The sequence below is a fragment of the Panthera leo genome, chromosome C2, assembly GCF_018350215.1.
Source record: "Panthera leo isolate Ple1 chromosome C2, P.leo_Ple1_pat1.1, whole genome shotgun sequence".
In the NCBI taxonomy this organism is placed as follows: Eukaryota; Metazoa; Chordata; class Mammalia; order Carnivora; family Felidae; genus Panthera; species Panthera leo.
This window is the reverse complement of record NC_056687.1, coordinates 6,061,408-6,067,415: the sequence shown is the minus strand read 5'-3', so window position 1 is coordinate 6,067,415 and position 6,008 is coordinate 6,061,408.

The window sequence follows — 6,008 nt, the reverse complement described above, 5'->3', positions numbered from 1 at the left end:
TCAGCCCCTTTCAGCCCCTTTGTAGAGTCCCCTCCGCCTCCGCTCCTAATCCTTGTGCTTTTAGCGCTGTCACTGGGGCGAAGCAGCGTGCCCCCAGATCCTTAATTCTCTGCGGTGGGTCCCCGAGTCCCTGTGAGCGTCTCGGCCCTCCGCTCATGGCAGAACGAGAACATCCCAGGCAAGAGCCCCTCAGAAACCGCCATCCCTAGGTGGAAGATTCGGTTTAGAAATGGCTGCAGAGTCGGCCTGTGGCACAGATTCTTGGCCTCACTGCCGACCTCCCCCAGGGTGTCTGTTTGTCGCAGATGCCCCTGGTCTGTCGGGGTTCCCACGGGAGGGCAGCGGGGCGCAAGGCTCGGCCTGGGAAGGACTCTGGGAGCTTTCCTGGGAATTCAGGCGGGTTTAAGTCAAGATGTCCTCAAGGACCCCCTGGGACACTGAACACTGAAGTGCCTGGTCAGGAGGGGCTGTCTTCCTGCGCCTGCTTGGCACACCCAACCCCAGCTCATCTTTGGATTTCTCAGACGGCCAAGGAACGACGGAGTTTGTGGAGGACTTCATCCTTCGACTTTTTCCTTCCTGGACATTTGCAGGGGCCCGTTCCGCGGGCCGTGGACGCGAGGCGCTGCTGTGCAGAGGGGTCTCAACCGCGTTTGGCCGCCATCGATTGCACGCAGAGTCACCTTGCTCCTGGTTGTGGGAATAACTGTGGGTTCTTGTTTTCTTACCTTATCCGATTGGACTTTACCAGCACTCAAAGCCAAGGCCCCACGTGGCCGCGACACTCACAAACGTTGGACTAAGCTCCTACCTGAGCTCAGGAAGAGGTATTTGCCGCAAAATGGCCGTGGCGATGTTAGCTTGCAGGTCGAGGTGTGGCATTCTAGTTTGCAACCGCATTTGTTGTATCTGGACGAGTCGTTGCTTCGTGGATGTGTTTCCTTACCCTGGCTGATCTGAGCGTGCTGGGTCGTGTTCAGAAAACGCTCCTTCCCAGGTGGGAAAATCGGGGACTGAGCTCATTTTTTTGAAGCCCGGATTTTGCCAGAGCCTGGGTCCTGCAGAATGGGTTGCCCCTGATTAGGAAGGTGATGGTGGGTGGGTGTTGAGGGTGAAGCAGTTCGTCTGGCGGTAGGGCTGTGTTTGTGCCCAGATGTCCACCTTGTCTGGTGTGCGTGACCGTGTGGCCCCTGGGCTAGGTGGGTGAGGTGTGGCTGACTCAGGATCTGGACTTCTCTGCATCAGACTGCAGCTCGGCCAGAGCGGCCATGAGCACAGGTGTGGCTGTGTTACCCAAGTCGTATTCTTGGGCCCAACAATGATAGAAATGAGGCCGGACCCAAAAGTCAAAGGCACGGGAAACAGCTTGAGCTGAAGGAGACACAGCACCAAGAGAGCGGTTATGCTGGCCTCCCTGGGCAAAGGGGAGGCCCTGCTTATATAGAGAAAGTACCCCCCCCCCCCCCCCGTGTTCCCACTCCAGTCCCTTATGCTACTAAGGGACAGAAAAGTGCCTCGTCCTGATTGGTCGATACTGGCAGGCCACCCGGTAGCTGGTGTTTTCGGAGCCAGGGTCTTTCGGGTTTCCAGAGCTTCTGGTTTGCTCCTGGGTTGACAGGATATGGCCGAAGCTGTTGTTTTTAGTCTTGCTTGGGTGGGGTCGTCTCCTGGTTCTGCTCTGAGAGAGAAGCAGCTTAGTAATAACAGCCGACAAGAATGCCCCAGGTGCATAGCGTTTTTCATTTGGGGCTTGGTCCTATGGTCCCTGATGGTCTTCTGTCCCTCCTGAGAGATTTTATCCTCCTCTTTTTTTTTTAACATATTTTTAACTTTTAAAATTTATTTTTGAGAGAGGGAGGCAGAGCAAGACAGAGCATGAACAGGGGAGGAGCAGAGACAGAGGGAGACACAGAATCCGAAGCAGGCTCCAGGCTCTGAGCTGTCAGCACAGAGCCCAATGCGGGGCTTGAACCCACGAACCGTGAGATCATGACCTGAGCTGAAGTCAGATGCTTAATCGACTGAGCCCCCCAGGTGCCCCTCATCCTCCTTATTCTTAAGGGGAACATGGATCGAGTTTTCAATCTTCTTCTTTTTTAAAAAAAAATTTTTAATGTTTTATTTATTTTTGAGAGAGAGAGTGTGAACAGGGGAGGGACAGAGAGACAGGGAGACACAGAATCTGAAGCAGGCTCCAGGCTGTCAGCACAGAGCCTGACACGGGTCTCGAACCCGTGAACCTTGAGATCGTGACCTGAACCGAAGCCTGATGCTCAACCAACTGAGCCACCCAGGCACCCCTCAATCTTTTTTATCTACTTCCTGCTCATCAAGGGCAGAGGCCCCGCCTATCACTGGAGGTCATGGAAATGTCTTGCTATCTGATCTAACGCTGATATGGAAACATGGCCCCCAGTCGGTATGGACTTGAATCCCCATGCGAGCATCAGCTTGTTGTAGTCTGGAGGACGCACATTGGACAAATGAGTTAAAGAGGCGTGGCCCAAATAGAAGCAGCAGTAAAATAGCCCAAGGAGAGGCAAGAGACAGGTAACGCTTGGCAGGTGGGGCCCCAGATGGCTTGAGCGGGGGGTTCTTAAAATGACGTAGCCAACAGGCCGGATGGAGGGTGATGTTAACCCTTTGTTCCCCGTCTCTGGAAACATTAATGTAGAATGTTGAATGTAGAATGTAGAACATTGATGTAGAAACATCAGGATGTATTTGCAATAGCACATTTCTCTGCTTGTTCGGCCAGTAAATTATCTAAGGCTAATTGGTGCTCTAAGACCATGGAAGCCATTGAGTCTGATGATGTTTAGATAAGTATAAAATCCTGTCGGGTTCCAGCCACCACTGCGGACACAGTGGCTGTGACATTTTGTGTGACCGCACTGCTTCCAGTTAGTCCCCCGGCTAGTCCTGTCACGAGTCTCACCAAGGTGACTGTTCCAGCGATCAGCAGTCCTACAGCTCGCCCGGACTTCGTGGTGAGAGCTGAGTGTCATTAGGGTTATTGGAGAATATTTTAATATTTTTTTCAGGGCGAGGTGCGACACATCCCACAGCTCAGTCACTGCTAGTATTATTGGTATCGTGACGTTGAAGTGGCGTCCCCTTCCCATCCACCATTCCTAGGAACACCGTTCCTTTAGCCAGACACAGCAGCCTTGGGGAGGGATCGGTGGGGACTGAGGGGTGAGTGGCTGTGAGGCACCCACAGGGAGTTCTTGTCATCATCTGGGTCGCCATCACCAGGGGTCCAGGGCATCTGTGGCCTTGTGTGACAGTCAGGGTAACTGTGCCACCAGAGCCATATCTCCTGGATCTTATCTCCAGGGCTGTGTTTGAGTTGGGGGTCGTATTTCTGCACATAAAGGGGGTCAGGGCTGGGGGTGGGGTGGGGTTAAGTGCACCTTTTGGTGAGCATAAGATGGGAGCTAAGTAGGCCGGCTCCGTGGGCAGTCAGAGTATAGATGGAGGGCCTATGAGGATCTCAAGAGGTGTCATGTGGGGACAACCTGGGATCTACCTTGGTACATCAGGTTATGGCTGAGGGATTAAAGCGTTTTGTTGTCATCAGGTCAGCGGGCATCAGGTGGGTGTGGAGGACTGGGCTTGTGTGAGATTGACCGGTTCTGTAAACGGGGTGGGTCTGGACCCAGGACCACTGTACGGGGTAGATCCCCCCCCCCCCCCCCCCCCCCCCGCCAAACATCTTTATGTGCCTCTCCATGGACCTGTTGGTGACATACCCAGCAGTGGGATAAATTTCTGGTGTGGTCTGAGACCACGGTTTTAGTAATTTGGAACAAAGAATTTTCTTCCCATTTTCCCACATTTTGCTTACACCGTATTACTATTAACAAAGATCTAAAGCACCAGGACCAGAAGGGACGTGGTTAGTTGTTGTCGTTGTTGCTGTTGTTACTGTGAATCCTAGCAAGGACACAACAGACCCAGAACCACCCCAGGAAATGTTAGACTAGACGGGACCCTCTCCCCAGCAGGGGCGAGCACTGGAGAAACTCAGCAGGGACGTGTTAAATCCTTGTGAGCTGGACCCAGCTGGGTATTCCTTCAGCCCTGCAGCGGAGGGAGTGGCCAGGATTACCCAGTAGGGTCCTTCCCATCTGGATTGGAGTTGGTCTGGCAAGATTTTATTGCCACATTCCCGTCTGGCCTCTTGAGTCTTGGCTTCGGTTAACCTGAGAATGAAATAGCCCCCGCCCCCCCGCTCCCCCAACCACCTGTTGCTTGGGAGGGACTTGGGCAGCCCCAACTAGCCCCAGTAGCCTTTTCTGTCCTCGAACAGAAAGCCTCTCCCCAACCGGTAAAAATGTCTGCACAGGCAGGGAGATATTAACCAGCCATTGGAGACGCCTGAGTAACATCAATGCCTGTCTGTCAGGGAACTCGGGTTCCGCCTCCGGGTGTGTTCATGACGTCACCTTGCCAGCCGGTGAGCGTAGGAAGCTCTGTGACAGTGTGAATTAGGAAGCAAAGCGATGCTTCTCCAGTGACACCCGACGTTTAGTTCTGCGCTGGGACCCAGGGGAGCCAGGACGGTATCTTGGCTCGCGCGCATCCAGAGAAGAGTGACTGTGGTGCGCCCTGTTTTCCAGGTGCTGAGATGAGGGTGATATTACATGCACTGTCCCCTTAAATGCTGGAGGCAGCTCTCTGGGGAGAGGGTGCCAGCAGGGGCCCTGCTTTGCAGACGAGGAAGCCCAGGCAGCGGGGAGCAGCTAGCGTGAGCTGCAAAGCAGTGGAATCAGGCTGTGACCCCCTGGGCGGGCGTCCCAGGCAGGAGCCCGTGGTGTGGGCTGCACGTCCCTGCTCGCCCTGTGCACCCCTCCACACGCCCACCCGCAGGTGTCTGAACCCTGGCCCCCGCCTTCCTCCGGGACTGGGCTGTGTGGCCCCAGCCCCAGTGCTCTTGCACTAGATTCCAGCCCTCCCCTGCGTCCTGGGGTGCAGGACTCCTGCGCGGGGTCCCCCTCTGCCGGGTCACCCCATATGCACGCAGGCGTGTTGTCATTTGCATCTTAAAAACTCATCAACAGCCTTCCTTGACACCCTCTTTCCCTCCAGCTAGGGCTCCATTTCTGTTCCCTCTGCAGCCCCACCCACAGGGAGTTCTGCGTGGTCTTACGCTTCTTCCCTCCTGCTCTTTCTGAATCAGATGTTGGGTCCCCTCCACCAGGCGGTCCTCTCCGAGGACCTGTGTTGCTGGTCCGGGCTGGGTTCTCGGTCCTCATGTGGCCTGACCGCACAAGCTGTTCTCGGTGGGGTTGGCTCACGTCTCCCCAGCTTCCAGGACGCTTGGTGCTCTTGGTTCTCCCACATGCTGGCGCCTCCTTTCCCATCTACTGTGCTTGTCCGCTGCTGGCTGTACCTTCAGATTGTATCCAGAAGCCCACCTCTTCCCACCGCCTCTCTGCCGCCACCTGCCCAAGCCCCGCCCCTCGCACCTGCCTGCCTCCTTCCTGCAGCGGCTCCTGCCTGCTCTCTCTCGGGTCCCACTGCTGCATCCTGTGGGTCTGCTCCCAAAACGGCTTCCAGAGCACCCTTCTTCGAAAATATAGATCAAAGCATCTCCTGGTCTGCTCAGAGCCCTCCAGAGGCTCCTCATCTCTGAGTAAGAGCCACATCTTTAATATTGTCATCTGCCTTTATTCCTTAATTTTGTCCCTTCACACTCTCCCCTTCCTGCCACTATAGCCTGCAGTAGCACCACCCTTCTAGCCACACTGACCTTCTTGCCTTTCCTGGGACATCACAGATGGATTCCACCAACCTCAGGGCCTTTGCACTGGTGTTCCTTCTGCCAGGATCACCCTTTCCCCAGAGGGTCTCATGACTCACTCCTTTCCCTCCTTCAAGCCTTTGGTCAGATATCACCTTCTTAGCGAGGCTTACCTGGACCAGCTTACATGAAATTGCAGCTTGCCCCCCGCCCCCGCCATGTCCCCTTACCTTGTGTTATTTTTCCCCACCGCACTTAC